This window comes from Topomyia yanbarensis, chromosome 2 (genome assembly GCF_030247195.1).
Source record: "Topomyia yanbarensis strain Yona2022 chromosome 2, ASM3024719v1, whole genome shotgun sequence".
Lineage (NCBI taxonomy): Eukaryota > Metazoa > Arthropoda > Insecta > Diptera > Culicidae > Topomyia > Topomyia yanbarensis.
The window spans coordinates 242,260,026-242,278,100 of record NC_080671.1 but is presented as its reverse complement, the minus strand read 5'-3'; the positions used below and the strand labels follow the sequence as shown (position 1 = coordinate 242,278,100).

The following is an 18,075-nucleotide window of genomic DNA, read 5'->3' as shown; positions in this document are numbered from 1 at the left end:
CACGCAACAGATCTGCTTCATTGGAACTCGATGATTTCCTGATATTCTTAAAAAAATAAATATTTTTGAATTTTCAAATATATTTCAAGTGTTTTCATAGATTTTCATGAACTTGCCTTGGGAAAAAACGGAGGATAAGAGTTTTATGAAGCAAAACTACAAACTAATCATTTCGAATCGTTCTTGAGACTCCACGCAACAGATCTGCTTCGTTGGAACTCGATGATTTCCTGATATTCTTCAAAAAAATCAAATATTTTTGAATTTTCAAATATATTTCAAGTGCTTTCATAGATTTTCTAGAACTTGCCTTGGGAAAAAACGGAGGATAAGAATTTTATGAAGCAAAACTACAAACTAATCATTTCGAATCATTCTTGAGACTCCACGCAACAGATCTGCTTCATTGGAACTCGATGATTTCCTGATATTCTCAAAAAAAAACAATAAACATTTTTGAATTTTCAAATATATTTCAAGTGTTTTCATAGATTTTCTTGAACTTGCCTTGGGAAAAAACGGAGGATAAGAGTTTTATGAAGCAAACCTACAAATTAATCATTTCGAATCGTTCTTGAGACTCCACAAACAAATCTGCTTCATTGGAACTCGATGATTTCCTGATATTCTTCAAAAAAATTAAATATTTTTGAATTTTCAAATATATTTCAAGTGTTTTCATAGATTTTCTTGAACTTGCCTTGGGAAAAAACGGAGGATAAGAGTTTATGAAGCAAAACTACAAACTAATCATTTCGAATCGTTCTTGAGACTCCACGCAACAGATCTGCTTCATTGGAACTCGATGATTTCCTGATATTCTCAAAAAAAAAAAAATATTTTTGTATTTTCAAATATATTTCAAGTGTTTTCATAGAAAAAACGAAGGATAAGAGTTTTATGAAGCAAAACTACAAACTAATCATTTCGAATCGTTCTTGAGACCCCACGCAACAGATCTGCTTCATTGGAACTCGATGATTTCCTGATATTCTCAAAAAAAATAAATATTTTTGAATTTTCAAATATATTTAAAGTGTTTTCATAGATTTTCTTAAACTTGCCTTGGGAAAAAACGGAGGATAAGAGTTTTATGAAGCAAAACTACAAACTAATCATTTCGAATCGTTCTTGAGACCCCACGCAACAGATCTGCTTCATTGGAACTTCGATATTTCAAGTGTTTTCATAGATTTTCTTGAACTTGCCTTGCAAAAAAAAGCGGAGGACAAAAGTTTTATGAAGCAAAACTACAAACTAATCATTTCGAATCGTTCTTGAGACTCCACGCAACAGATCTGCTTCATTGGAACTCGATGATTTCCTGATATTCTCAAAAAAATTAAATATTTTTGAATTTTCAAATATATTTCAAGTGTTTTCATAGATTTTCTTGAACTTGCCTTGGGAAAAAACGGAGGATAAGAGTTTTATGAAGCAAAACTACAAATTAATCATTTCGAATCGTTCTTGAGACTCCACAAACAAATCTGCTTCATTGGAACTCGATGATTTCCTGATATTCTTCAAAAAAATTAAATATTTTTGAATTTTCAAATATATTTCAAGTGTTTTCATAGATTTTCTTGAACTTGCCTTGGGAAAAAACGGAGTATAAGAGTTTTATGAAGCAAAACTACAAACTAATCATTTCGAATCGTTCTTGAGACCCCACGCAACAGATCTGCTTAATTGGAACTCGATGATTTCCTGATATTTTCAAAAAAATTAAATATTTTTGAATTTTCAAATATATTTCAAGTGTTTTCATAGATTTTCATGAACTTGCCTTGGGAAAAAACGGAGGATAAGAGTTTTATGAAGCAAAACTACAAACTAATCATTTCGAATCGTTCTTGAGACTCCACGCAACAGATCTGCTTCGTTGGAACTCGATGATTTCCTGATATTCTCAAAAAAATTAAATATTTTTGAATTTTCAAATATATTTCAAGTGCTTTCATAGATTTGCTTAAACTTGCCTTGGGAAAAAACGGAGGATAAGAGTTTTATGAAGCAAAACTACAAACTAATCATTTCGAATCGTTCTTGAGACTCCACGCAACAGATCTATTTCATTGGAACTCGATGATTTCCTGATATTCTCAAAAAAATTAAATATTTTTGAATTTTCAAATATATTTCAAGTGTTTTCATAGATTTTCTTGAACTTGCCTAGGGAAAAAACGGAGGACAAGAGTTTTATGAAGCAAAACTACAAACTAATCATTTTGAATCGTTCTTGAGACTCCACGCAACAGATCTGCTTCATTGGAACTCGATGATTTCCTGATATTCTCAAAAGAATTAAATATTTTTGAATTTTCAAATATAATTCAAGTGATTTCATAGATTTTCTTGAACTTGCCTTGGGAAAAAAACGGAGGATAAGAGTTTTATGAAGTAAAACTACAAACTAATCATTTCGAATCGTTCTTGAGACCCCACGCAACAGATCTGCTTCATTGGAACTCGACGATTTCCTGATATTCTCAAGAAAATTAAATATTTTTGAATTTTCAAATATATTTCAAGTGTTTTCATAGATTTTCTTGAACTTCCCTTGGGAAAAAACGGAGGATGAGTTTCATGAAGTAAAACTACAAACTAATCTTTTCGAATCGTTCTTGAGACCCCACGCAACAGATCTGCTTCATTGGGACTCGATGATTTCCTGATATTCTCAAAAAAATTAAATATTTTTGAATTTTCAAATATATTTCAAGTGCTTTCATAGATTTTCTTGAACTTGCCTTGGGAAAAAAACGGAAGATAAGAGTTTTATGAAACTACAAACTAATCATTTCGAATCGTTCTTGAGACCCCACGCAACAGATCTGCTTCATTGGAACTCGATGATTTCCTGATATTCTCAAAAAAATTAAATATTTTTGAATTTTCAAATATATTTCAAGTGTTTTCATAGATTTTCTTAAACTTGCCTTGGGAAAAAACGGAGGATAAGAGTTTTATGAAGCAAAACTACAAACTAATCATTTCGAATCGTTCTTGAGACTCCACGCAACAGATCTGCTTCATTGGAACTCGATGATTTCCTGATATTCTCAAAAAAAAAATATTTTTGAATTTTCAAATATATTTCAAGTGTTTTCATAGATTTTCATGAACTTGCCTTGGGAAAAAAACGGAGGATAAGAGTTTTATGAAGCAAAACTACAAACTACTCATTTCGAATCGTTCTTGAGACCCCCCGCAACAGATCTGCTTCATTGGAACTCGATGATTTCCTGATATTCTCAAAAAAATTAAACATTTTTGAATTTTCAAATAAATTTCAAGTGTTTTCATAGATTTTCATGAACTTGCCTTGGGAAAAAACGGAGGATAAGAGTTTTATGAAGCAAAACTACAAACTAATCATTTCGAATCGTTTTTGAGACTCCACGCAACAGATCTGCTTCGTTGGAACTCGATGATTTCCTGATATTCTCAAAAAAATCAAATATTTTTGAATTTTCAAATATATTTCAAGTGCTTTCATAGATTTTCTTGAACTTGCCTTGGGAAAAAACGGAGGATAAGAGTTTATGAAGCAAAACTACAAACTAATCATTTCGAATCGTTCTTGAGACTCCACGCAACAGATCTGCTTCATTGGAACTCGATGATTTCCTGATATTCTCAAAAAAAAAAAATATTTTTGAATTTTCAAATATATTTCAAGTGTTTTCATAGAAAAAACGGAGGATAAGAGTTTTATGAAGCAAAACTACAAACTAATCATTTCGAATCGTTCTTGAGACCCCACGCAACAGATCTGCTTCATTGGAACTCGATGATTTCCTGATATTCTCAAAAAAATAAATATTTTTGAATTTTCAAATATATTTAAAGTGTTTTCATAGATTTTCTTAAACTTGCCTTGGGAAAAAACGGAGGATAAGAGTTTTATGAAGCAAAACTACAAACTAATCATTTCGAATCGTTCTTGAGACCCCACGCAACAGATCTGCTTCATTGGAACTTCGATATTTCAAGTGTTTTCATAGATTTTCTTGAACTTGCCTTGGAAAAAAAAAGCGGAGGACAAAAGTTTTATGAAGCAAAACTACAAACTAATCATTTCGAATCGTTCTTGAGACTGCACGCAACAGATCTGCTTCATTGGAACTCGATGATTTCCTGATATTCTTCAAAAAAATCAAATATTTTTGAATTTTCAAATATATTTCAAGTGCTTTCATAGATTTTCTTGAAATTGCCTTGGGAAAAAACGGAGGATAAGAATTTTATGAAGCAAAACTACAAACTAATCATTTCGAATCGTTCTTGAGACCCCACGCAACAGATCTGCTTCATTGGAACTCGATGATTTCCTGATATTCTCAAAAAAATCAAATATTTTTGAATTTTCAAATATATTTCAAGTGCTTTCATAGATTTTCTTGAACTTGCCTTGGGAAAAAAACGGAGGATAAGAGTTTTATGAAGCAAAACTACAAACTAATCATTTCGAATCGTTCTTGAGACTCCACGCAACAGATCTGCTTCATTGGAACTCGATGATTTCCTGATATTCTCAAAAAAATTAAATATTTTTGAATTTTCAAATATATTTCAAGTGTTTTCATAGATTTTCATGAACTTGCCTTGGGAAAAAACGGAGGATAAGAGTTTTATGAAGCAAAACTACAAACTAATCATTTCGAATCGTTCTTGAGACTCCACGCAACAGATCTGCTTCGTTGGAACTCGATGATTTCCTGATATTCTCAAAAAAAATAAATATTTTTGAATTTTCAAATATATTTCAAGTGCTTTCATAGATTTTCTTAAACTTGCCTTGGGAAAAAACGGAGGATAAGAGTTTTATGAAGCAAAACTACAAACTAATCATTTCGAATCGTTCTTGAGACTCCACGCAACAGATCTACTTCATTGGAACTCGATGATTTCCTGATATTCTCAAAAAAATTAAATATTTTTGAATTTTCAAATATATTTCAAGTGTTTTCATAGATTTTCTTGAACTTGCCTAGGGAAAAAACGGAGGACAAGAGTTTTATGAAGCAAAACTACAAACTAATCATTTTGAATCGTTCTTGAGACTCCACGCAACAGATCTGCTTCATTGGAACTCGATGATTTCCTGATATTCTCAAAAGAATTAAATATTTTTGAATTTTCAAATATAATTCAAGTGATTTCATAGATTTTCTTGAACTTGCCTTGGGAAAAAACGGAGGATAAGAGTTTTATGAAGTAAAACTACAAACTAATCATTTCGAATCGTTCTTGAGACCCCACGCAACAGATCTGCTTCATTGGAACTCGACGATTTCCTGATATTCTCAAGAAAATTAAATATTTTTGAATTTTCAAATATATTTCAAGTGTTTTCATAGATTTTCTTCAACTTGCCTGGGGAAAAAACGGAGGATAAGAGTTTTATGAAGTAAAACTACAAACTAATCTTTTCGAATCGTTCTTGAGACCCCACGCAACAGATCTGCTTCATTGGGACTCGATGATTTCCTGATATTCTCAAAAAAATTAAATATTTTTGAATTTTCAAATATATTTCAAGTGCTTTCATAGATTTTCTTGAACTTGCCTTGGGAAAAAAACGGAGGATAAGAGTTTTATGAAACTACAAACTAATCATTTCGAATCGTTCTTGAGACCCCACGCAACAGATCTGCTTCATTGGAACTCGATGATTTCCTGATATTCTCAAAAAAATTAAATATTTTTGAATTTTCAAATATATTTCAAGTGTTTTCATAGATTTTCTTGAACTTGCCTTGGGAAAAAAACGGAGGATAAGAGTTTTATGAAACTACAAACTAATCATTTCGAATCGTTCTTGAGACCCCACGCAACAGATCTGCTTCATTGGAACTCGATGATTTCCTGATATTCTCAAAAAAATTAAATATTTTTGAATTTTCAAATATATTTCAAGTGTTTTCATAGATTTTCATGAACTTGCCTTGGGAAAAAAACGGAGGATAAGAGTTTTATGGAGCAAAACTACAAACTACTCATTTCGAATCGTTCTTGAGACACCCCGCAACAGATCTGCTTCATTGGAACTCGATGATTTCCTGATATTCTCAAAAAAATTAAACATTTTTGAATTTTCAAATAAATTTCAAGTGTTTTCATAGATTTTCATGAACTTGCCTTGGGAAAAAACGGAGGATAAGAGTTTTATGAAGCAAAACTACAAACTAATCATTTCGAATCGTTCTTGAGACTCCACGCAACAGATCTGCTTCGTTGGAACTCGATGATTTCCTGATATTCTCAAAAAAATCAAATATTTTTGAATTTTCAAATATATTTCAAGTGCTTTCATAGATTTTCTTGAACTTGCCTTGGGAAAAAACGGAGGATAAGAATTTTATGAAGCAAAACTACAAACTAATCATTTCGAATCGTTCTTGAGACTCCACGCAACAGATCTGCTTCATTGGGACTCGATGATTTCCTGATATTCTCAAAAAAATTAAATATTTTTGAATTTTCAAATATATTTCAAGTGCTTTCATAGATTTTCTTGAACTTGCCTTGGGAAAAAAACGGAGGATAAGAGTTTTATGAAACTACAAACTAATCATTTCGAATCGTTCTTGAGACCCCACGCAACAGATCTGCTTCATTGGAACTCGATGATTTCCTGATATTCTCAAAAAAATTAAATATTTTTGAATTTTCAAATATATTTCAAGTGTTTTCATAGATTTTCTTGAACTTGCCTTGGGAAAAAAAAAACGGAGGATAAGAGTTTTATGAAACTACAAACTAATCATTTCGAATCGTTCTTGAGACCCCACGCAACAGATCTGCTTCATTGGAACTCGATGATTTCCTGATATTCTCAAAAAAATTAAATATTTTTGAATTTTCAAATATATTTCAAGTGTTTTCATAAATTTTCATGAACTTGCCTTGGGAAAAAAACGGAGGATAAGAGTTTTATGAAGCAAAACTACAAACTACTCATTTCGAATCGTTCTTGAGACCCCCCGCAACAGATCTGCTTCATTGGAACTCGATGATTTCCTGATATTCTCAAAAAAATTAAACATTTTTGAATTTTCAAATAAATTTCAAGTGTTTTCATAGATTTTCATGAACTTGCCTTGGGAAAAAACGGAGGATAAGAGTTTTATGAAGCAAAACTACAAACTAATCATTTCGAATCGTTCTTGAGACTCCACGCAACAGATCTGCTTCGTTGGAACTCGATGATTTCCTGATATTCTCAAAAAAATCAAATATTTTTGAATTTTCAAATATATTTCAAGTGCTTTCATAGATTTTCTTGAACTTGCCTTGGGAAAAAACGGAGGATAAGAGTTTATGAAGCAAAACTACAAACTAATCATTTCGAATCGTTCTTGAGACTCCACGCAACAGATCTGCTTCATTGGAACTCGATGATTTCCTGATATTCTCAAAAAAAAAAAAATATTTTTGAATTTTCAAATATATTTCAAGTGTTTTCATAGAAAAAACGGAGGATAAGAGTTTTATGAAGCAAAACTACAAACTAATCATTTCGAATCGTTCTTGAGACCCCACGCAACAGATCTGCTTCATTGGAACTCGATGATTTCCTGATATTCTCAAAAAAAATAAACATTTTTGAATTTTCAAATAAATTTAAAGTGTTTTCATAGATTTTCTTAAACTTGCCTTGGGAAAAAACGGAGGATAAGAGTTTTATGAAGCAAAACTACAAACTAATCATTTCGAATCGTTCTTGAGACCCCACGCAACAGATCTGCTTCATTGGAACTTCGATATTTCAAGTGTTTTCATAGATTTTCTTGAACTTGCCTTGGAAAAAAAAGCGGAGGACAAAAGTTTTATGAAGCAAAACTACAAACTAATCATTTCGAATCGTTCTTGAGACTCCACGCAACAGATCTGCTTCATTGGAACTTGATGATTTCCTGATATTCTTCAAAAAAATCAAATATTTTTGAATTTTCAAATATATTTCAAGTGCTTTCATAGATTTTCTAGAACTTGCCTTGGGAAAAAAACGGAGGATAAGAATTTTATGAAGCAAAACTACAAACTAATCATTTCGAATCATTCTTGAGACTCCACGCAACAGATCTGCTTCATTGGAACTCGATGATTTCCTGATATTCTCAAAAAAAAACAATAAACATTTTTGAATTTTCAAATATATTTCAAGTGTTTTCATAGATTTTCTTGAACTTGGCTTGGGAAAAAACGGAGGATAAGAGTTTTATGAAGCAAAACTACAAACTAATCATTTCGAATCGTTCTTGAGACCCCACGCAACAGATCTGCTTCATTGGAACTCGATGATTTCCTGATATTCTCAAAAAAATTAAATATTTTTGAATTTTCAAATATATTTCAAGTGTTTTCATAGAAAAAACGGAGGATAAGAGTTTTATGAAGCAAAACTACAAACTAATCATTTCGAATCGTTCTTGAGACCCCACGCAACAGATCTGCTTCATTGGAACTCGATGATTTCCTTATATTCTCAAAAAAAATAAATATTTTTGAATTTTCAAATATATTTAAAGTGTTTTCATAGATTTTCTTAAACTTGCCTTGGGAAAAAACGGAGGATAAGCGTTTTATGAAGCAAAACTACAAACTAATCATTTCGAATCGTTCTTGAGACCCCACGCAACAGATCTGCTTCATTGGAACTCGATGATTTCCTGATATTCTCAAAAAAATTAAACATGTTTGAATTTTCAAATATATTTCAAGTGTTTTCATAGATTTTCTTGAACTTGCCTTGGGAAAAAAACGGAGGACAAGAGTTTTATGAAGCAAAACTACAAACTAATCATTTCGAATCGTTCTTGAGAACCCCACGCAACAGATCTGCTTCATTGGAACTCGATGATTTCCTGATATTCTCAAAAAAAAATTAAACATTTTTGAATTTTCAAATATATTTCAAGTGTTTTCATAGATTTTCTTGAACTTGCCTTGGGAAAAAAACGGAGGACAAGAGTTTTATGAAGCAAAACTACAAACTAATCATTTCGAATCGTTCTTGAGACCCCACGCAACAGATCTGCTTCATTGGAACTCAATGATTTCCTGATATTCTCAAAAAAATCAAATATTTTTGAATTTTCAAATATATTTCAAGTGCTTTCATAGATTTTCTTGAACTTGCCTTGGGAGAAAAAACCGAGGATAAGAGTTTTATGAAGCAAAACTACAAACTAATCATTTCGAATCGTTCTTGAGACTCCACGCAACAGATCTGCTTCATTGGAACTCGATGATTTCCTGATATTCTCAAAAAAATTAAATATTTTTGAATTTTCAAATATATTTCAAGTGTTTTCATAGATTTTCATGAACTTGCCTTGGGAAAAAACGGAGGATAAGAGTTTTATGAAGCAAAACTACAAACTAATCATTTCGAATCGTTCTTGAGACTCCACGCAACAGATCTGCTTCGTTGGAACTGGATGATTTCCTGATATTCTCAAAAAAATTAAATATTTTTGAATTTTCAAATATATTTCAAGTGCTTTCATAGATTTTCTTAAACTTGCCTTGGGAAAAAACGGAGGATAAGAGTTTTATGAAGCAAAACTACAAACTAATCATTTCGAATCGTTCTTGAGACTCCACGCAACAGATCTACTTCATTGGAACTCGATGATTTCCTGATATTCTCAAAAAAATTAAATATTTTTGAATTTTCAAATATATTTCAAGTGTTTTCATAGATTTTCTTGAACTTGCCTAGGGAAAAAACGGAGGACAAGAGTTTTATGAAGCAAAACTACAAACTAATCATTTTGAATCGTTCTTGAGACTCCACGCAACAGATCTGCTTCATTGGAACTCGATGATTTCCTGATATTCTCAAAAGAATTAAATATTTTTGAATTTTCAAATATAATTCAAGTGATTTAATAGATTTTCTTGAACTTGCCTTGGGAAAAAACGGAGGATAAGAGTTTTATGAAGTAAAACTACAAACTAATCATTTCGAATCGTTCTTGAGACCCCACGCAACAGATCTGCTTCATTGGAACTCGACGATTTCCTGATATTCTCAAGAAAATTAAATATTTTTGAATTTTCAAATATATTTCAAGTGTTTTCATAGATTTTCTTGAACTTCCCTTGGGAAAAAACGGAGGAAGAGTTTTATGAAGTAAAACTACAAACTAATCTTTTCGAATCGTTCTTGAGACCCCACGCAACAGATCTGCTTCATTGGAACTCGACGATTTCCTGACATTCTCAAGAAAATTAAATATTTTTGAATTTTCAAATATATTTTAAGTGTTTTCATAGATTTTCTTCAACTTGCCTGGGGAAAAACGGAGGATAAGAGTTTTATGAAGTAAAACTACAAACTAATCTTTTCGAATCGTTCTTGAGACCCCACGCAACAGATCTGCTTCATTGGGACTCGATGATTTCCTGATATTCTCAAAAAAATCAAATATTTTTGAATTTTCAAATATATTTCAAGTGCTTTCATAGATTTTCTTGAACTTGCCTTGGGAAAAAAACGGAGGATAAGAGTTTTATGAAACTACAAACTAATCATTTCGAATCGTTCTTGAGACCCCACGCAACAGATCTGCTTCATTGGAACTCGATGATTTCCTGATATTCTCAAAAAAATTAAATATTTTTGAATTTTCAAATATATTTCAAGTGTTTTCATAGATTTTCTTAAACTTGCCTTGGGAAAAAACAGAGGATAAGAGTTTTATGAAGCAAAACTACAAACTAATCATTTCGAATCGTTCTTGAGACTCCACGCAACAGATCTGCTTCATTGGAACTCGATGATTTCCTGATATTCTCAAAAAAAAAAAAAAAATATTTTTGAATTTTCAAATATATTTCAAGTGTTTTCATAGATTTTCATGAACTTGCCTTGGGAAAAAAACGGAGGATAAGAGTTTTATGAAGCAAAACTACAAACTACTCATTTCGAATCGTTCTTGAGACCCCCCGCAACAGATCTGCTTCATTGGAACTCGATGATTTCCTGATATTCTTAAAAAAATTAAACATTTTTGAATTTTCAAATAAATTTCAAGTGTTTTCATAGATTTTCATGAACTTGCCTTGGGAAAAAACGGAGGATAAGAGTTTTATGAAGCAAAACTACAAACTAATCATTTCGAATCGTTCTTGAGACTCCACGCAACAGATCTGCTTCGTTGGAACTCGATGATTTCCTGATATTCTCAAAAAAATCAAATATTTTTGAATTTTCAAATATATTTCAAGTGCTTTCATAGATTTTCTTGAACTTGCCTTGGGAAAAAACGGAGGATAAGAGTTTATGAAGCAAAACTACAAACTAATCATTTCGAATCGTTCTTGAGACTCCACGCAACAGATCTGCTTCATTGGAACTCGATGATTTCCTGATATTCTCAAAAAAAAAAAATATTTTTGAATTTTCAAATATATTTCAAGTGTTTTCATAGAAAAAACGGAGGATAAGAGTTTTATGAAGCAAAACTACAAACTAATCATTTCGAATCGTTCTTGAGATCCCACGCAACAGATCTGCTTCATTGGAACTCGATGATTTCCTGATATTCTCAAAAAAAATAAATATTTTTGAATTTTCAAATATATTTAAAGTGTTTTCATAGATTTTCTTAAACTTGCCTTGGGAAAAAACGGAGGATAAGAGTTTTATGAAGCAAAACTACAAACTAATCATTTCGAATCGTTCTTGAGACCCCACGCAACAGATCTGCTTCATTGGAACTTCGATATTTCAAGTGTTTTCATAGATTTTCTTGAACTTGCCTTGGAAAAAAAAGCGGAGGACAAAAGTTTTATGAAGCAAAACTACAAACTAATCATTTCGAATCGTTCTTGAGACTCCACGCAACAGATCTGCTTCATTGGAACTCGATGATTTCCTGATATTCTTCAAAAAAATCAAATATTTTTGAATTTTCAAATATATTTCAAGTGCTTTCATAGATTTTCCAGAACTTGCCTTGGGAAAAAACGGAGGATAAGAATTTTATGAAGCAAAACTACAAACTAATCATTTCGAATCATTCTTGAGACTCCACGCAACAGATCTGCTTCATTGGAACTCGATGATTTCCTGATATTCTCAAAAAAAACAATAAACATTTTTGAATTTTCAAATATATTTCAAGTGTTTTCATAGATTTTCTTGAACTTGCCTTGGGAAAAAACGGAGGATAAGAGTTTTATGAAGCAAAACTACAAACTAATCATTTCGAATCGTTCTTGAGACCCCACGCAACAGATCTGCTTCATTGGAACTCGATGATTTCCTGATATTCTCAAAAAAATTAAATATTTTTGAATTTTCAAATATATTTCAAGTGTTTTCATAGAAAAAACGGAGGATAAGAGTTTTATGAAGCAAAACTACCAACTAATCATTTCGAATCGTTCTTGAGACCCCACGCAACAGATCTGCTTCATTGGAACTCGATGATTTCCTTATATTCTCAAAAAAAATAAATATTTTTGAATTTTCAAATATATTTAAAGTGTTTTCATAGATTTTCTTAAACTTGCCTTGGGAAAAAACGGAGGATAAGCGTTTAATGAAGCAAAACTACAAACTAATCATTTCGAATCGTTCTTGAGACCCCACGCAACAGATCTGCTTCATTGGAACTCGATGATTTCCTGATATTCTCAAAAAAATTAAATATTTTTGAATTTTCAAATATATTTCAAGTGTTTTCATAGATATTCTTGAACTTGCCTTGGGAAAAAAACGGAGGACAAGAGTTTTATGAAGCAAAACTACAAACTAATCATTTCGAATCGTTCTTGAGACCCCACGTAACAGATCTGCTTCATTGGAACTCGATGATTTCCTGATATTCTTCAAAAAAATCAAATATTTTTGAATTTTTAAATATATTTCAAGTGTTTTCATAGATTTTCTTAAACTTGCCTTGGAAAAAAGAACGGAGGACAAAAGTTTTATGAAGCAAAACTACAAACTAATCATTTCGAATCGTTCTTGAGACCCCACGCAACAGATCTGCTTCATTGAAACTCGATGATTTCCTGATATTCTCAAAAAAATCAAATATTTTTGAATTTTCAAATATATTTCAAGTGCTTTCATAGATTTTCTTGAACTTGCCTTGGGAAAAAACGGAGGATAAGAGTTTTATGAAGCAAAACTACAAACTAATCATTTCGAATCATTCTTGAGACTCCACGCAACAGATCTGCTTCATTGGAACTCGATGATTTCCTGATATTCTCAAAAAAATTAAATATTTTTGAATTTTCAAATATATTTCAAGTGTTTTCATAGATTTTCTTGAACTTGCCTTGGGAAAAAAAGGAGGATAAGAGTTTTATGAAGCAAAACTACAAACTAATCATTTCGAATGGTTCTTGAGACCCCACGCAACAGATCTGCTTCATTGGAACTCGATGATTTCCTATATTCTCAAAAAAAATTAAATATTTTTGAATTTTCAAATATATTTCAAGTGTTTTCATAGATTTTCTTGAACTTTCCTTGGGAAAAACGGAGGATAAGAGTTTTATGAAGCAAAACTACAAACTAATCATTTCGAATCGTTCTTGAGACCCCACGCAACAGATCTGCTTCATTGGAACTCGATGATTTCCTGATATTCTCAAAAAAATTAAATATTTTTGAATTTTCAAATATATTTCAAGTGTTTTCATAGATTTTCTTGAACTTGCCTTGGGAAAAAACGGAGGATAAGAGTTTTATGAAGCAAAACTACAAACTAATCATTTCGAATGGTTCTTGAGACCCCACGCAACAGATCTGCTTCATTGGAACTCGATGATTTCCTATATTCTCAAAAAAAAAATTAAATATTTTTGAATTTTCAAATATATTTCAAGTGTTTTCATAGATTTTCTTGAACTTTCCTTGGGAAAAACGGAGGATAAGAGTTTTGAGACCCCACGCAACAGATCTGCTTCATTGGAACTCGATGATTTCCTATATTCTCAAAAAAAATTAAATATTTTTGAATTTTCAAATATATTTCAAGTGTTTTCATAGATTTTCTTGAACTTTCCTTGGGAAAAACGGAGGATAAGAGTTTTATGAAGCAAAACTACAAACTAATCATTTCGAATCGTTCTTGAGACCCCACGCAACAAATCTGCTTCATTGGAACCCGATGATTTCCTGATATTCTAAAAAAAAAATTAAATATTTTTGAATTTTCAAATAGATTTCAAGTGTTTTCATAGATTTTCTTGAACTTGCCTTGGGAAAAAACGGAGGATAAGAGTTTTATGAAGTAAAACTACAAACTAATCATTTCGAATCGTTCTTGAGACCTCACGCAATAAATCTGCCTCATTGGAACTCGATGATTTCCTGATATTCTCAAAAAAATTAAATATATTTGAATTTTCAAATATATTTCAAGTGCTTTCATAGATTTTCTTGAACTTGCCTTGGGAAAAACGGAGGATAAGAGTTTTATGAAGCAAAACTACAAACTAATCATTTCGAATCGTTCTTGAGACTCCACGCAACAGGTCTGCTTCAAACTAATCATTTCGAATCGTTCTTGAAACCCGACGCAACAGATCTGCTTCATTGGAACTCGATGATTTCCTGATATTCTTCAAAAAATCAAATATTTTTGAATTTTCAAATATATTTCAAGTGCTTTCATAGATTTTCTAGAACTTGCCTTGGGAAAAAACGGAGGATAAGAATTTTATGAAGCAAAACTACAAACTAATCATTTCGAATCATTCTTGAGACTCCACGCAACAGATCTGCTTCATTGGAACTCGATGATTTCCTGATATTCTCAAAAAAAAATAATAAACATTTTTGAATTTTCAAATATATTTAAAGTGTTTTCATAGATTTTCTTAAACTTGCCTTGGGAAAAAACGGAGGATAAGAGTTTTATGAAGCAAAACTACAAACTAATCATTTCGAATCGTTCTTGAGACCCCACGCAACAGATCTGCTTCATTGGAACTTCGATATTTCAAGTGTTTTCATAGATTTTCTTGAACTTGCCTTGGAAAAAAAGCGGAGGACAAAAGTTTTATGAAGCAAAACTACAAACTAATCATTTCGAATCGTTCTTGAGACTCCACGCAACAGATCTGCTTCATTGGAACTCGATGATTTCCTGATATTCTTCAAAAAAATCAAATATTTTTGAATTTTCAAATATATTTCAAGTGCTTTCATAGATTTTCTAGAACTTGCCTTGGGAAAAAACGGAGGATAAGAATTTTATGAAGCAAAACTACAAACTAATCATTTCGAATCATTCTTGAGACTCCACGCAACAGATCTGCTTCATTGGAACTCGATGATTTCCTGATATTCTCAAAAAAAATAATAAACATTTTTGAATTTTCAAATATATTTCAAGTGTTTTCATAGATTTTCTTGAACTTGCCTTGGGAAAAAAACGGAGGATAAGAGTTTTATGAAGCAAAACTACAAACTAATCATTTCGAATCGTTCTTGAGACCCCACGCAACAGATCTGCTTCATTGGAACTCGATGATTTCCTGATATTCTCAAAAAAATTAAATATTTTTGAATTTTCAAATATATTTCAAGTGTTTTCATAGAAAAAACGGAGGATAAGAGTTTTATGAAGCAAAACTACAAACTAATCATTTCGAATCGTTCTTGAGACCCCACGCAACAGATCTGCTTCATTGGAACTCGATGATTTCCTTATATTCTCAAAAAAAAATAAATATTTTTGAATTTTCAAATATATTTAAAGTGTTTTCATAGATTTTCTTAAACTTGCCTTGGGAAAAAACGGAGGATAAGCGTTTTATGAAGCAAAACTACAAACTAATCATTTCGAATCGTTCTTGAGACCCCACGCAACAGATCTGCTTCATTGGAACTCGATGATTTCCTGATATTCTCAAAAAAATTAAACATTTTTGAATTTTCAAATATATTTCAAGTGTTTTCATAGATTTTCTTGAACTTGCCTTGGGAAAAAAACGGAGGACAAGAGTTTTATGAAGCAAAACTACAAACTAATCATTTCGAATCGTTCTTGAGAACCCCACGCAACAGATCTGCTTCATTGGAACTCGATGATTTCCTGATATTCTCAAAAAAATTAAATATTTTTGAATTTTCAAATATATTTCAAGTGTTTTCATAGAAAAAACGGAGGATAAGAGTTTTATGAAGCAAAACTACAAACTAATCATTTCGAATCGTTCTTGAGACCCCACGCAACAGATCTGCTTCATTGGAACTCGATGATTTCCTGATATTCTCAAAAAAATCAAATATTTTTGAATTTTCAAATATATTTCAAGTGCTTTCATAGATTTTCTTGAACTTGCCTTGGGAAAAAAAACGGAGGATAAGAGTTTTATGAAGCAAAACTACAAACTAATCATTTCGAATCGTTCTTGAGACTCCACGCAACAGATCTGCTTCATTGGAACTCGATGATTTCCTGATATTCTAAAAAAAAAATATTTTTGAATTTTCAAATATATTTCAAGTGTTTTCATAGAAAAAACGGAGGATAAGAGTTTTATGAAGCAAAACTACCAACTAATCATTTCGAATCGTTCTTGAGACCCCACGCAACAGATCTGCTTCATTGGAACTCGATGATTTCCTGATATTCTCAAAAAATAAATATTTTTGAATTTTCAAATATATTTAAAGTGTTTTCATAGATTTTCTTAAACTTGCCTTGGGAAAAAACGGAGGATAAGAGTTTTATGAAGCAAAACTACAAACTAATCATTTCGAATCGTTCTTGAGACCCCACGCAACAGATCTGCTTCATTGAAACTCGATGATTTCCTGATATTCTCAAAAAAATCAAATATTTTTGAATTTTCAAATATATTTCAAGTGCTTTCATAGATTTTCTTGAACTTGCCTTGGGAAAAAACGGAGGATAAGAGTTTTATGAAGCAAAACTACAAACTAATCATTTCGAATCATTCTTGAGACTCCACGCAACAGATCTGCTTCATTGGAACTTGATGATTTCCTGATATTATCAAAAAAAAAAACATTTTTGAATTTTCAAATATATTTCAAGTGTTTTCATAGATTTTCTTGAACTTGCCTTGGGAAAAAAACGGAGGATAAGAGTTTTATGAAGCAAAACTACAAACTAATCATTTCGAATCGTTCTTGAGACCCCACGCAACAGATCTGCTTCATTGGAACTCGATGATTTCCTGATATTCTCAAAAAAATTAAATATTTTTGAATTTTCAAATATATTTCAAGTGTTTTCATAGATTTTCTTAAACTTGCCTTGGGAAAAACAGAGGATAAGAGTTTTATGAAGCAAAACTACAAACTAATCATTTCGAATCGTTCTTGAGACTCCACGCAACAGATCTGCTTCATTGGAACTCGATGATTTCCTGATATTCTCAAAAAAAAAAAAAATATTTTTGAATTTTCAAATATATTTCAAGTGTTTTCATAGATTTTCATGAACTTGCCTTGGGAAAAAAACGGAGGATAAGAGTTTTATGAAGCAAAACTACAAACTACTCATTTCGAATCGTTCTTGAGACCCCCCGCAACAGATCTGCTTCATTGGAACTCGATGATTTCCTGATATTCTTAAAAAAATTAAACATTTTTGAATTTTCAAATAAATTTCAAGTGTTTTCATAGATTTTCATGAACTTGCCTTGGGAAAAAACGGAGGATAAGAGTTTTATGAAGCAAAACTACAAACTAATCATTTCGAATCGTTCTTGAGACTCCACGCAACAGATCTGCTTCGTTGGAACTCGATGATTTCCTGATATTCTCAAAAAAATCAAATATTTTTGAATTTTCAAATATATTTCAAGTGCTTTCATAGATTTTCTTGAACTTGCCTTGGGAAAAAACGGAGGATAAGAGTTTATGAAGCAAAACTACAAACTAATCATTTCGAATCGTTCTTGAGACTCCACGCAACAGATCTGCTTCATTGGAACTCGATGATTTCCTGATATTCTCAAAAAAAAAAAATATTTTTGAATTTTCAAATATATTTCAAGTGTTTTCATAGAAAAAACGGAGGATAAGAGTTTTATGAAGCAAAACTACAAACTAAT

At 31.5% G+C, this 18,075-nt stretch overlaps 1 protein-coding gene across 4 annotated transcripts in view; it reads right to left on the bottom strand.

Moving 5' to 3' along the window:
* LOC131683009 (uncharacterized) overlaps positions 1–18,075 on the bottom strand; it is a 515,866-nt gene that overhangs the window by 356,959 nt on the left and 140,832 nt on the right. The window lies entirely within an intron of this gene.